Here is a 16,306-nt window from a genome sequence, read left to right on the forward strand (position 1 = left end):
CGATTCTTTGCTGCGGTGTGTTCCAAGGCATTTCCTCTTCATCCATAACAAACCTGCGTGATTTCAACTCTAAGTGTTGCGATTTTGATCTCCATCGCAATGGCGTCGAACGAAGGGGTGAAATGTTGGTGAGTGGTGGTGTAATGACCGTCCCATCATATGATACGACCATAGTGGTGTAGGACAGAATTGTGGTGAAATTTGGCGCCAATGTGACATCATTACCCCCGTTACAGCTCACATGAACATCTGAGCTCACGCCTTTTGTCCACAGGTGTTGACACCTTAGTTTTTTAACCGTCGCCGAGCCCGAAGGTGACATCGCAGGGCTCTAAGCTTTTATACCGTTACAGAGGAAAGTTGGAGGCACTTCTGAGTCAAATTTTAAACTGCTTCATCACAATTCGAGACAATTACAAGGATTTAGAAAAACCATTCTTAAAATGTGTTGGACAGTGTAAATGCGCAAAAGTAACAAATGAATTTGAAGAAAATACCTAAGAAATATGGCACGTGACGCAGTGACCCGCAACTTTGTCGTAAGGAAACTTGAACTTGTACTTGTATACTCTTAGCCTAAACGTACCTATCATACTAAATGTCTAGCAGCTATCCTCCGATTTGCAGTCACTCTGCATGTAGTGAGTAACAGCAAGACCACTTCACCCCACATCAGTATCAAGGGACGACCGAATAATCACCTGAAATTGGTGGCAAGAGTAACAAATTTTTGAGTCAGAAAATCAAACGTCCATTCAGCTTCCAGGTAGAGGATAAACTGCAAGACTTGTACAGTGAAGATATCAACAGAACCGTGGCTCTAAATGTAAGGATATATAACTCGTACCTGTGAGGAACATTTTAAATTGAAATCACGGATTCATTTACGTTTTATCATAAAAAACAGGCCACCCGCTATTACGTGCCACTAAAAAATAATCTACAACCAACACTGGCTGTTACGTTAGAAAAGATGCCAATAATTTCATGCGAGTTGGAGATGAGTGGTGATCTACGGCCTTCAGTTTTAAGAGATGAATGATCAGCGTTTAAGTTTTCTTCGGTTATGGATCTTAAAAGGAAAATTTGGAAAATTAAAGCACAAAATCAAGTAAGATGTCAACGTTTTTTCTTCCGCGAAAAATTAAAGCACAAAATCAAGTAAGATGTCAACGTTTTTGTCTTCCGCGATCGTCCATGAATGGAGACAGTACACTTGCAAGCGATGTTCCAATAATATATTCCTTGTCTCAAGTTTTGTAGAACAAGCCTTAAATAACACTACAGAAATGTTATTCCTCTAGAAGCACAATGTTTCATGTGTGTAAATTCATCTTTCTATTGTACCTAACGTTAAGACTCGATATGTAAAAACACACGGCAGCTTTCACTGAGAAACCAGTTCAGCTTGGATTGGCCAGAACTCTTATTCCTATTCTTCCGAAACTAAACATTGTTCAGTATAGTTTTGACATTTTAGGGTAAAGATCCGAACATAACCTGACGCCTCTGTTGTATACAAACGACGACACGACCAATGTTTGTCCACTGGCTGCTTACAGCAGTGTTTTCCGTGAATTGTTTGCCTTGTCGGTTACTCCGCTTCAGTGGTGTGAAATCGACAGGCGCAGGTCGTCACCCACATTATGTGCACGGCAAACATGTGCGATCGATGCATGCTCCCCAGCAGCTCTGTGTACGCTGCACAACCGCTACAGCAAAGGGCTGGTGATACTGTTTAATGGCTAAGGATTGCAATTAATCTGGCTGCACCTACTACGCGTTACAGCACATAGATTACACAAACTAAGTGTTTTTGCTCCGGGCAGAGCAAAGAGGCAGTGTCGCAAAGCTGACCATCAAACGATGTTGTACAAACAAAGGCCGCTGTGACTTATGTTTGACATGGGTACTGATTCATAGTATATCATAATTAACGATGGCAATGTAAGCAGGAAGTTACGTAGGGACCATCACGTCATCTAAGTTCAGTTATCTATCCACTGGGTTCGTGGGAGAATGTTGCATAAACTCGCACGTTGCAACACACAACTGAGACTAGTTTTACTAACTATTTTACAGCTACAGATATTGCTCATACAGTTCACCGGAGAGAAATATGAAGCGGTAAGAAATATCCGAAACTGACGCTAATGCAACTGATATAAATGGCTTCGTATACTCCTTTTCGAAGAATTTAATTGATTTGGGGGGAGGGGGCAATACAGCAAGGTATTTTATTTATGAATTCTGTGACAACTGTTAGTCGTTTAGTGCACCATACAACTTGATCCAGTTGCCGCAATACTATATTATGAAGAACGCAACTGTATAATGACGTTAGAGTTTTCTATCAAATTGTTTGTTAACATGCGATTTTTTTCTTCATTCAAATGGCTCTGAGCACTATGGGACTCAACTGCTGAGGTCATTAGTCCCCTAGAACTTAGAACTAGTTAAACCTAACTAACCTAAGGACATCACACACATCCATGCCCGAGGCAGGATTCGAACCTGCGACCGTAGCAGTCGCGCGGTTCCGGACTGCGCGCCTAGAACCGCTAGACCACCGCGGCCGGCTTTTCTTCATTCATAACAACCTTATGGTGTTATTGTAAAGCATTAATGGTGATTTCAAAATCAAATAACCTCAGCGAGTGACTGGGTTACAGAGACTCTTGCATAATTATTAGCGTTCCTAGTTCCTAGAAAAATTATTAATAATGTCACACAATGTGAGTTGTGAGCAATATGCGACTTATTTACACCTCAAGTGTGGTGATTGATAAGTGCGGGTAAAGGTAGTAAACTATTTTCTTTTGACTATACTTGAGTACAATACCCTATATGTCACTTTACACATTTCGGATGTAAAGAATCACATGATAATGATAATAATTGCATTAACTTCCAAAAATGTTTCACTTTCTTAATTTATTTCATATTTACGGAAACATCTCATAAAGAATCTGTGGAATGAATATCAAATACAACGACATGGTAAAAATTCTTATGTAAAATGGGTATTCTGTAGTTTTATTTTCTGAAATGCTACACATCTACGTGAATTTTCTGACTGTGCACTGTAGAACTATAATACGAACGGCATCTCATCAAAGATGTACAACATTACGGTATCAGTTCTTTTGTAGACTGGCGTCCGCCTGTTGAGTGTTTTGTGAATACTTTTTTGTTTTTTCAGAATGATGTCAGCCGTGAGCGAATTTACTCATTTTCAGATTATCCGTTTGTATAAATCTACACACACTTTGACATGAAACGTAAAGTCAGGAAAACAAAGTTCATTTACTGCGTGATTTACGCATCTGAGTAGTATTGTATCGTGGAGCGAATGCTTATAGTGACTTGAGAGAGTCAGTATTTAACATTTTCACCCAACAAATTATTAGAAAGAGTTTTAATTAAGATTCAGATCGGTGCTCTGTGGTGTCGTTATGTGTTTCTCTATTAGAAATATGGATAAGCTTTAAAGTCTCAGATAGGGCTTTAAGGATTCGCCTGCAGCCCACAATATGAAACAAATGCCAAGCGCATTCGGCATCCGGATGTCTTGAAGCATATTCACAATCGAGATAACATGGAATACGGACTATGGGAATATTCTGAGACCGAATCTAACTACACTTTTGTTAGCAACTATTCTACAGGTATCAATACGAATTTCACATTAACTGCGTGAAACTCAGTTTGCACTACTCATTCACAAGTCCAAGAGGTTGTAGCTAGCAAACACGTTCATACCGTATTTCCTCATTTCCAGAAAACCTTCGATACAGCTCCACATCGTCACTTAGTAACCAAAATACCTTGCTTATGGAATACTGGAACAGATATGCACGCAGAAATGACCTCTCAGCCTGAGTACGGAAGGCGGCAGTGGCGTAGTGGTTAGTACACTGCATTTACGCTAGGTACGGTGGTGGAACAAGTCCCCATGCAGTCATCCATATTTAGGTTTTTCCTGATTTCCCTTGACTGCTTAATACAAATGGTTCCTCTGAAACGACACCGCCGATTTGTCTCCCTATTCTTCCCTCGCTTGACCTCCATTCGTAATCATGAGTCGTAAAACCCTATTCTTCCCTCGAAGTTTGGAAACTTTAACCTCACGAAAATATTCATCCGTCCAACATATATTCTCTTCCACTTACGACTTTAAAGTAGATATATCACTACATCCTAAGTAATGAGGAAGGCAGTGACTGAAGCAAAACTTAACGTTTGGTATGCAACATGGAAGGGTGATGAAACCAATAACGTTCACAATAAAGACATCGGGCAAAAAAATTAGTCAGTCCAGAAGACATCACACTAGTACCATCAAACACTGGCCATGGCCTCGATAATGGTCTAAATTTGGCAAGGAAGAGCGTCCACAACTTTCAACATTATGCCCTATATAAGTGAAGTCTCCAATTGATTGTTAAATCTCGTAGAGCTCACAAGTTATGGGGATACTGACTACTACGTTTCACCCACTTTTTCAAATAGTCCAATAGTCCCAGTCATTTTCTGTGGACTTAAGATCGGGTGGTTTAGCGCTTCTGACGCTGTAAGATAGTGCACCCGAGTGCTCGTCAAATCAGAGACGTATGTGAGAAGCCATATGATCACATTATGTAAACTGAAGGGGAAGAGGGAGGAAGGAAAGGAACTAATGATATCGGCTGCATCGGGAATTTGTGCGGAATGAGCGTCGGCGAGTGAAAATGTGTGCCAGACCGAGACTCGAACGCGGAGTCCCTTGCTCACTAGGCAGTTGCGTTAACCTTTGCGCCACCCGGACACAGTGTTTATTTAACAACGTGGACTGTCTCGGCATTCCCCTTAGTCGACACACATTTCCATTAAAATGATTTATTGCCTATAATACAACATACAGTCTCCTACAATCTTTATCTTACAATTGTTATTGCCTACTTTAGCCCAAATAAACAAATACTCGTCAGAATTAAGCAGCTTCTTTCTTCTAGTTGAGATGGAAAACGGCTTGTCTGGAACGAGCGCACCATAAGGAATCATCTGTAGTATTGCCGTACTCTCCGTTATACTCCAAGTCTTCCAAGCCAAAATGTTTGCAACTACAGTCCCGTCCATCTCCTCCATTATCGCTTATTTTTAGATTCCCGCTGGAGGTCAAATGTAAATGGGCATCCTTATCGAAGGTTGTTGTTTCATTTCTCATCAAGGCGAATCAGTTATATGAATGCGTGGTGTCAGTTCTTTTGGACATATAATTGATTCGCCTTGATGGACAAATGAATCCGCAAACTTCAGTGCGTAGGCACATTTACTTTCGACCTCCAGGGAGAATCTAAAAATTAGCGAGCATGGAGGACACGGTAAGGGACTGCCGATAAATGGGTCAGCTGGGGAACATGCCGAGATAGTCCCCACATTTGCGATAAACACTGTCCGGGTGGTACAGTGGTTAACCCAACTGTCTATTAAGCAGGACATCGCGGCTCCGAGTCGTGGTCTGGCACACATTTTCACTCTTTGCCGTCGATACCGCAAGAAGTCTCGATGCAGCTGATATCATTAATTCCTTTCCTTTCTCCCCCTCCACCTTCAGCTTACATGACACCTATCACAGCTGTGGATCCCACACCGTGTCTGTTCTTTCAGACACGTTTGGAAGAACAGACACCACGCATTCATATAACATGAGAACACGGCTGTTGGCCTCTTAGGGGATGGGAGTGTCCACAGCATTCTCGTCATGAAGAAGTAGACAAAAGTGCAACACATTTAGCTACCGAGAATGTTGAAATAAACTATATTTTCCTTTTTCACCATAACTTGAATTAGTGGGGCCAAGTCATGGTCTGAGAAACATCCCCAAACTGTATAGGACCTCATATGGCTTGAACTGCTCCCTCCATGCATTTCGGGTTAAAAGGCCATCGGTGCACTATATCCACCCCAAATTCATCATTTGAGAAGAGGCCAAATCGCGACTAGACGGACCACATTACACGCCTAAAGTCATCTACTATCCACTTGTCACTTTATCCATTCATGAAGTGCAGCTTTATGTGGCGCTGCGAGCAACAGGTAGCAGACTCCAAATGTCCATTGCATGCAGTTCCCATTGCAATGTTTTCGCGGTAACCGGTTGAGATGAACCGATATTCTCTAACACCAAAACTTCCTGCCAGTTTTGAAACCAACTGTCACTGACGAGACTTGATATTCGCCTCCGGTCCCTATCGACTAGGATCTTTTTCCAAAAACTATTCTTACTCCGTGTTAAATGGTACTCTGGCTCACCATTCATTGTATACGTGGTGGACTGCCCAAGTTGACAAAATAAGAAATTGGTAAACATAATCCTTGGTATGGTCATGGACAGTCGAAACACGCTCTCTCTCCGTCCGAAAAGGCCTTGGAAGGCCCAACGGTACCGACTCACCATTAATTTATCATCAGTCGATATTCATCACTGTATGCGGATATAGAGGGGCATGTGGTCAGCACACCGCTCTCGAGGCCGTTGTCAGTTTCCGTGACCGGAGACGCTACATCTCAGTCAAGTCGCTCCTCTATTGGCCTCACAAGGGCTGAGTGCACCCCGATTGGCAACAGCGTTAGGCAAACCCGAACGATCCCCCATTCAAGTGCTACCCAAACCCGACATCGCTTGACTTCTGTGATGCGACGGGAACCGGTGTTACTACTGCGGCAAGGCCGTTGGCCAGTCCAAACACGATAGCTCCTCACTATCGTTCGGTCATGTCTTCAGGTCGACCCATCTTCTTGTGCTGATTCCATTCAACTAGCTGTTAGATACACACCATTTCACTGTCATGATTTATGTCGGCAGTGAAAGGTCGCATGAGCAGTTGTTGCCAGCGTACATCCTCCACCACGCTCCAGATCTACCGGTGTCCTGTTTTAAGGAGGTAGCTAACTTTTTGTCCGAGGAGCTTTTACGTAAATTAACTCTCGAGAATGAAGGCGCGTTTGTTTGTAGAAAGATAAAATACAACGCAGTACTCGAAGATTAAAAGGTTGGAAGACCAGCTGCAACGGTTTGACCAGCGTGAAAGCATCACAGAAGTGATCCACGAATTACAATGGAAATCGTTACAAGAAAGACGTTGTGTATCGCAAAGAGAATAACTGTTAAAATTCCGAGGGACCCCCTTTAAATCAGAGTCAAGAAGCAAATTAATTTACTCATTAAATATTTCACCAAGATTAAATTAGAGAACTCTGGGAGAATTCAGAGCGGTACCGATATTATTTCTTTCGGCGCAGCATTCCCTTTCTCAGAGTAAGAATAGGCCATGCTTATAACACAAAGCAAATGATGTATAGTGCTTATGACTGGCTCAAACTTCATCTGAAGCACAAATAAAAATGATGTGGAAATCAGTGGTGGAGGTGTGAGTAGTGTGTTGCCGCTCTAGCCCTTTGTAACAAAATCCTTGTTAATACTAAGATGGCGCCGTTATTAATCATTATTATTGGTAGAAACTTTATGTTTGATTTAGGCAGTGGAGTATTCTACATGCTAGGTAGCTCTTCCTCCGGATGTGGATATATCAATTTAATCTAAAAAGAAAACTAGTCTCTTTCACGATATTTTTCGAAAAAAAGTCAGACACGTGAATACTTGTGACTAGTTGAAACTGGAACAGGAACCGAACCCAGAGACCTGCCCTGCAAGAGAAATGTGCTACTAGTTTCGCACGTCCAAAAAAAAGCAGGAATCCGATTTTTTTTCACCGCCAGGCACACAGTGTTAACGCGTCACAAATGTTCACCACTGCGTATATTCTACAAAAGGAAAAAAATCGTTAATTACTCATGTGACCAAATTTTTTTGAATTTCCGGTTTCATGAGACTTTAATGAAACATCCAGTAATTGTTTTCACACAGGGCTGAAGCCGTGAACAGATTTACATATCTATAGTAGCATAATTATTATGTACAGAAGACTAGTTACCTGTGTTTGTATTGTATTGTCTGTACTTCAGTTTATTTGGCGCTCCGCAAAATAATGAAACGTGACTGGAACTAAATGGAACTTCGTAATATTATTCCAGCTCTATTTTCTGTAAGTGCTGGTTTTAAAATTAAAATTTAGGTTCTGGGAGAAAATGCCTCTATTATATGCATGGTCTTTTCCACTCTATACAATCTTCATTCTACGAAAACAACTGTCCGCCTAAAAGAAACAGAAAAAGAAGTAAGGAAAACAGGTCATGCTCTCCGAAACTATGCTGAAAACTAACATTTCCCTATTTTCTTTGCGAATAAAGAATACTCGCATTATTTGGTAGCCCATCTCATCCGCACACATTCAACGTTTGGGATTGCAAAACGATCGAGATGGTGCTCAAAAATGTGTGAAATCTTATGGGAGTCGGGTTCCCGGGTTCGATTCCCGGCGGGGTTAGGGATTTTCTCTGCCTCGTGATGACTGGGTGTTGTGTGCTGTCATTAGGTTAGTTAGGTTTAAGTAGTTCTAAGGTCTAGGGGACTGATGACTATAGATATTCAGTCCCATAGTGCTCAGAGCCATTTGAACCAATTCTTATGGGAGTTAACTGCTAAGGTCATCAATCCCTAAGCTTGCACACTACTTAACCTAAATTATCCTAAGGACAAACACACACACCCATGCCCGAGGGAGGACTCGAACCGCCACCGGGACCAGCCGCACAGTCCATGACTGGAGTGCCGTCGACCGTTCGGCTAATCCCGCGCGGCGAGATGGTGTATTGGTTGAGACGCTGAAGTCGCGTTCTAAAGGAACGAGTGTAAAAATTATTTTTCCGTTCCTTATTTTGGTTTTGCACCATTTCCTCAAATCTCTTCAGTTGAATGGCGTCACAGTTCTTTCAACAAGGCCGCATCTGATTTTCTTTACCATGTTTGTTTGAACGGGGCTAGTGCTCCTTCACAAATCACTAAAACGTCGGCTGGACGTTGATTTCTATATTTTCACCCTTCCTTTCGCACCTTCCTTTAATCTCACTGTCCATATGATTGGTTTCACGTCACACAATCGTGTAACTTGTCACAACAGTAAGTGAATTATATTGAACGTAATACAACATACAGTATATGTGTGCCATTCGCAAGATATTTTATCATCCACGGCGCATTTCTATGATATACATTCTCATCTTCACGGAAGTTACAGAGAATTTCTGCATGTTAATTGCTAATCATTGCAGCCAGAAGTCAATGAAACCAAGTCCTTGAAGTATAGCGTAACAATTGTATGTTTTCGGTAACTACCTGCAATTTACAGAAACTCCTTCTGAATAATCTTTGTGGTAATAATCTTTGTGAATAATCGTATCAATATTAATAATGTATGGCTTCAGAGCCATTTTCCGAGTAGCCTGTTCTTCAAAACAAGTATTTTATCATAAAAAGAAACATGTATGTAGACACCTGACTGTGTTCTTCTTAAATACAAGTGTAATTCACTGTGTTTATCAGAATGTGGAAATCCTTGAAAAAGGTCTTTAAAAACCGACACAGGATACTGTACTGTGAGCCCTATTAATTTCTGATCACTTTTAATTTCCCCAACACGTTTCATGGAATCTGTTTTTATATTGGCGAAGAGTTCTCCGGCTTCCAGCCGGGTGGCGGTGTCTTCAAACTGCGACGTTTCGACGAGTGACATACTCATCATCTTCTGGCGAAGTGCCGAGACTTTGCGTATGCCGGTCCCTTTATACCTGCGGTGTGCCCCCCACCACCTGGCCGCGGGAGGCTGGGTCCAGAGGAGCCGGCGGGCAGGATGGAGGGGGAAGCGGGTGCGCCGTTCGTGTCTCCGTCAGAGCATTCTGATCGCGTCTCGTGAGCTGGACGGTTCTTGTTGCGTTCCTGGCGTATTGTGGCTAATGCTGGATTCCAGGCCGCGCTCAGTTGATAGCCTTCGTCCCTGTTCACAAGATTCTCGTGGACCCGTATTTCTATTGATTCTTTAATGACGCTATCCCAATAGCTCCCGGCTCGGCACAGCACCCTGGTGTTTTCGAAATCAAAGGTGTGGTTTTCTTTGATGCTATGTTCAGCTATAGCAGATTTCTCTATCCGTCCAAGTCGAACATGCCTGATGTGTTCCTCGCACCTTTTAGAGATGCAGCGCTGCGTTTGAGCAATGTACTGCACACCACATTCGCAGGCAATGCTGTATATACCAGGTGTGGTTAGTTTGAGTGGGTCTTAAGCTGAGCCCAGCAGCTCTTTCGTCTTCGGCGGTAGTCAGAAGACGGTATTTATGTTTGATTTTCGCAATAGTCTCCCGATTTTGGCTGATGTGGGCCCCAAATATGGAAGAAAGGCTAGTCTCTTGTTAATTTCCTCTTCCTCTTCCTGAAATTTGTCAGCCTGTCTCCTCTTGAAGGCCCTGCCAATGTGTGTTTCACTATACCCGCTTTTCCGAAATACCTCTCTTAGGTGGTGTAATTCGTCTGAGAGGCTTTCTTTGTCACAAATGACGTGCGTCCTATGTACCAAGGTGGTCAATACTGACTGGCGTTGCGCCGGATGGTGGCAGCTGGTTGCATGGAGGTACAGGTCTGTGTGTGTCTTTTTTCTGTATACTGAATGGCCCAGCGTGCCATCCGCTTTCTTCCTGATCAGTATGTCCAGGAATGAAATACAGCCATTCTCTTCTACTTCCATCGTGAAGGTGATATTCTCGTGTATGCCGTTTAGGTGGTCCATAAACTACTCCTGCCAAATCACGTTAGTATCGTCCACATAGCGGAAGAAGTGCCTGGGTTTACGGTGAGCAGTTTGTAGTGCCTCCTCCTCAAAGTGTTCCATATAAAGATTCGCGATCCCTGGAGCAAGGGGAGATCCCATGGCCACTCCATCCACTTGTTCATAATGCTCTCCATTGCACTTGAAGTAGGTGGTCGTAAGTGCATATTCAAAGAGCTTCACTGTTTCAGGCTCGAAGTGCACTTCGCCAGAAGATGATGAGTATGTCACTCGTCGAAACGTCGCAGTTTGAAGACACCGCCACCCGGCTGGAAGCCCGAGAACTCTTCGCCAGCTGTATACGCCGGGAAAGCATACATTCATGTTTTTATATTACTTCCGTTTTTATAAAATTCCAATATTTATCTTCTAAATTTATACTTCCAGAATGAGAGTTTCACTCTACAGTGGAGTGTGCGCTGATATGAAACTTCCTGGCAGATTTAAATTGTGTGCTGGACCGAGACTCGAACTGGGGACCTTTGCCTTCCGCAGACAAGTGCTCTATCAACTTTTTTATCTCATTTTGTTCTATATTGTTCGTTGCAGTTGTTCGGGGCGGACGTCCCATGACACCCGTTCAGGTTCTTCGGTGAGCCGTTTACTCAGTTTTTTTGTTGCCCAAGCACGACTCACGATCCGTCCTCACAGCTTCAATTCAGTGGATAGCTACCCCTCTGACAGAGGGTAGCTAACCCTCTTCCCGATCACGCTGAGTTACCGTGCCAGCACCATCTGAGCTACCCAAACACGGCTCATGATCCGTCCTCACAGTTTCAATTCTGCCAGTACCTCGTCTCCTACCTTCCAAAGTTCACACAAGCTTTTCTGCAACCCTCGTAGAGTACTTTCCCGCGAAAAGCAAAGGTCCAGAATTCGAGTGTCGTTCCGGCACACAGTTATAGTCTGCCGGGATGTTTCAAGTTTATATTTATTTGTTGAATGTAAATGCCAGTAACGTTTTCTTATGTCACTGTGAATGTGTACCGCTTCATGTCTTATCTGCTTGGTAGTCGGGATTGGTCCCTACGTTACGCTCTCTGAGAAGAAAGGCAGGAAATATTAACAATGATTTCTAACATTCCAGGTTTGAGTGTTTAGTTTCGTTAGGTTTTTTTCCGATTCCATCTGTTTCAGAGCTGTAATCATGTCACGAATCAAAACTAGAAGATTATCTGCAAGAGCAAGGTGCTCTATCTCTAATATATAAAATAACAAAGAAAATCACAGCTCGAACACGCCTTGGAGGCCCAACGGTACCCAACGGCCGCCGCGTCGTCCTTAATCCGTCGGCACACGGACCGTGCATCCGAACGTTGAGCGTTGAGCCTGCCGAGTTTCTGACGTCATAGCGTGGAATAGCACGTTCAGGAGTCTTCCCGAACGTGCAGGGCAATATTTAGCAGGTCAGATATTCTGAGCGTGCGGCTGAGCGTTGACCAATGAGACGGCACAACGCTACCTACGTCACATGCACACCATCTCCATTCAGCACAGAGTTGTGATGTGCCATATTAGCATTCATTTCAAGCCTATACGTATATATGCCGTTTCCGACCAGCAGCAAATTGAGAATCACTCGAAAGCCCGTTGTTAACTGTGTGATTCGTTGAAAAAGAGAGAGAGAGAGAGAGAGAGAGAGAGAGAGAAACATCTTATTCGTGGCAAAAGTATTATTGTAACTTGCGGGTTATAAGAGTATGCCATTTGAAGGCAACGACACACTGAGGATCCACCAAAAACGCATTTTTCTTGGTAAAATTTGTTATAATTAAATTTCAATTAGTAATTAATCTACAGGACAACTTGCGCTACTTGTATAACGATATTTTGCTCCTTTTCCTTTTACGTTTCGTAATTCACATGTTACAAAAATTCTGCTACTGGGTAGGAACAGTGATCAAGTAAGAATGACCTTAGGGTTTTAATCAAATGTGGGGATGCTGAAATTATGCTTATCTTATGTGGAGAACTACTGCAAACTTGTATCACGCTGCTTGTAATAGCCGGCCGGAGTGGCCGTGCGGTTCTAGGCGCTAGAGTCTGGAGCCGCGTGACCGCTACGGTCGCAGGTTCGAATCCTGCTTCGGGCATGGATGTGTGTGATGTCCTTAGGTTAGTTAGGTTTAAGTAGTTCTAAGTTCTATGGGACTGATGACCACAGCAGTTAAGTCCCATAGTGCTCAGAGCCATTTGAACCATTTTTTGTTTGTAATAGAACTTTCATAAGCCTGTGTTCATACCTATTAGACATGGTACTTTCCTTTTCGTCTTAAAACATGTAAATGGTTATTGAAGTTTTTATTTGTATATATATTACATATAGAACAAAGTGACCAGCCTGTGGGCAATGGAGGAAATGTGCGTTTTGATAGAGTTAACGTGGGAATTTTACGCGCACCCGTTTAAGTAAACAGTATGAGACATCCCGCAACAGCCGCTGGAGTGCGTTGTGATCGCGTATAGCACGTTGGGGCCCACGTACCGTATGCACAAGTCGCATCGTTCCTGAGCGTTCAGTAGCACTCCGTGTGCTATAGCCCTAACGCGTCACCGGATGCAGATACGGAGGGGTCCCTATTCCTCAATCAAGTAGCTTCTCAGTTGGCCTCACAAGGGCTCAGTGCGCCCTCATTGCCAATAGCACTCGACAGACCGGAATTGTAACCCATCCAAGTGCTAGCCAAGCCCAACAGTGTTTAACTTCGGTGATCTCACAGGAACCGGTGTTAACATTGTGGCAAGGCTCTCAGAAATATGTATACAATAATATTCCATTATTATAAATTCGCCCAGTAGAAAGTCGATTTCAAATTCTTAATAATAGTTTGTTTATATTGAAAATGAATGCAAGTATAAAATAAAAGTTTGTTGTCAGTAAACTTAGAGTTAAATGCTAAATATCGCAATGATGTCAACCAGATATTCTGGAATACAGCCAGATTATACCTAAGGATCGAAATAGGATGGTTAAAATTTTCAGCTTCCAAGCAAGAAATATTCGAGATCTAATGTGCCGCCCACATCCGCAATTCATGTTTGTTTTGCACGTTACCGTGGTTCCACTCGATCCTGAGGTAGACTGCCGGCCAGTGTGGCCATGCGGTGATCTCACAGGAACCGGTGTTAACATTGTGGCAAGGCTCTCAGAAATATGTATACAATAATATTCCATTATTATAAATTCGCCCAGTAGAAAGTCGATTTCAAATTCTTAATAATAGTTTGTTTATATTGAAAATGAATGCAAGTATAAAATAAAAGTTTGTTGTCAGTAAACTTAGAGTTAAATGCTAAATATCGCAATGATGTCAACCAGATATTCTGGAATACAGCCAGATTATACCTAAGGATCGAAATAGGATGGTTAAAATTTTCAGCTTCCAAGCAAGAAATATTCGAGATCTAATGTGCCGCCCACATCCGCAATTCATGTTTGTTTTGCACGTTACCGTGGTTCCACTCGATCCTGAGGTAGACTGCCGGCCAGTGTGGCCATGCGGTTCTAGGCGCGTCAGTCTGGAACCGCGTGACCGCTGCGGTCGCAGGTTCGAGTCCTACCTCGGGCATGGATGTGTGTTGTGTCCTTGGGTTGGTTAGGTTTAAGTAGTTCTAAGTTCTAGAGGACTGATGACCACAGATGTTAAGTCCCATAGTGCTCAGAGCCACTTGAGGTAGACTGTACCAGCCCTGGATGAAATGGATGACATGCCATAGGATACAGTTCTTAAGGTCTGACTACGCGCAATTGCACTGGATTAAATCACGAATTTGTTCATAGTGTCTTATGAAGTGAGAGCAGATAAGGCTGGTGACGGTGATCGTTATGTGAGATGGTAAACCGAAACTTGGCTGCCTCTGTAACACTGTTCGGGGAGCGCAGAACATGAGCCAGAACCATATCTCTCCATCTCCCATACACTCATTCTGAACTCGTCTAAAACAATATAACTTAATGATAAACAACACGAACAAGTATTGAAATTATCCATATTATACAAATACACTTTTTATCATTTTCAGTAGGTCGATGCTTGCCTCACCTTGTATCTAAATACTAAACAGCATGCAACGAGCACCACAAAGAGCACTTTTTGCCATCTGCCAGCCATCAGGAATAAAATCAATGACCAGTAATAATAGAAACAACCCAGAGACGGTGCTGTCGAAATATCTGAAAAGTTAGTAAGAGTTCAAGGTGCAAGATGGCCATATATACCCACTGCTGAACCCATGTTACGCCTGGTTCTCAATTAGCACTCGTGAAACGTACGATTCTAGCAGTGATGAGATCTCCACAGTAGGAGTGCTAAGCGGGTTCTCGCCTACTCTGTGCTCCTGCAGATTTCTAGTGATGTCAGTGAATTTTTTACCTTGTTCTGTTGCCAGATTTCTCCCTCCTCCGCCACTCTCTGGCATCACAGTCCAAATATCCTACGTATAAATAGGCAGTGAAATCAAAAACTTGTAGGAAGTCCAAATAAATCTAGGTTCCTCCCCTACCCCTATGACATATCAGGTCACTCGAGCTAAGAACCCAATAGTCCAATTGTCCTATTAGTAGGAAATTAAAAATTACAATGATGTGCAACTGTCCTGTTGATGGCAAATCCAAGATGGCAGAAGTAGGTCACGATACACTATGTCACGAATCGGACCGCGTGTGCTCCAGAGGTTCCATGACTGGCCACACTGCTACAACTACTGCTGTTACCATCCATCTCGCCATATTGAGCCAAATACACTCAACTGTCCAGCAAGAACTGTGGGAAGTGCTTGACGATGATATTTCAACTCCAATAACACTTTTAATGAAATGTAAATGTATCCCTTCATAAAGAAAGACACATACTGTCCAGATACGCCTGCCAAAAGTACATGGTAAGAAAGAAAGAAAAAACTGAGGTCAACAACAATACTTTTTAACAAAGCGTAAATGAGTCTCCTCTTGTAGAAAAGACATGCGCAATGCAGATTTAGCTGCACAGTGTATGGTACAGCAACCTGATGTAGAAAATGGTTACGTTACAGGGTTAATGTAAAAAGATAAACGATTGATTACAGTTTAACAAAGTAGTTTTATTTGTTCTATATCCTTTCAGTTGAGTCACTTTAGAGATCGGCAAATAATATGGCTTTCTTTTTCAAATCGTACGCCCCACAAGTTGAACAGTTCATACACTTAACACTTAAGATTATAATCTGTGTTTTCATAGAAAACGAGGTACAAAATTGAGTACAGTATATATAAAATAGTTTACAAAATAATTATCTTATCTTATCGATTGGTTGGTTGGTTGTGCTGGGGAAGGAGACCAGACAGCGAGGTCATCGGTCTCATCGGATTACGGAAGGACAGGGAAGGAAGTCGGCCGTGCCCTTTGAAAGGAACCATCCCGGCATTTGCCTGGAGCGATTTAGGGAAATCACGGAAAATCTAAATCAGGATGGCCGGACGCGGGATTGAACCGTCGTCCTCCCGAATGCGAGTCCAGTGTCTAACCACTGCGCCACCTCGCTCGGTACAGAATAATTTAACAGTGC

At 42.7% G+C, this 16,306-nt stretch overlaps 1 protein-coding gene across 1 annotated transcript in view; it reads left to right on the forward strand.

Annotated features, from left to right (window-relative positions):
- Positions 1-16,306, forward strand: part of LOC124556400 — a 720,172-nt gene that overhangs the window by 192,124 nt on the left and 511,742 nt on the right. The window lies entirely within an intron of this gene.

Source organism: Schistocerca americana, chromosome X (assembly GCF_021461395.2).
Source record: "Schistocerca americana isolate TAMUIC-IGC-003095 chromosome X, iqSchAmer2.1, whole genome shotgun sequence".
Classification (NCBI taxonomy): domain Eukaryota; kingdom Metazoa; phylum Arthropoda; class Insecta; order Orthoptera; family Acrididae; genus Schistocerca; species Schistocerca americana.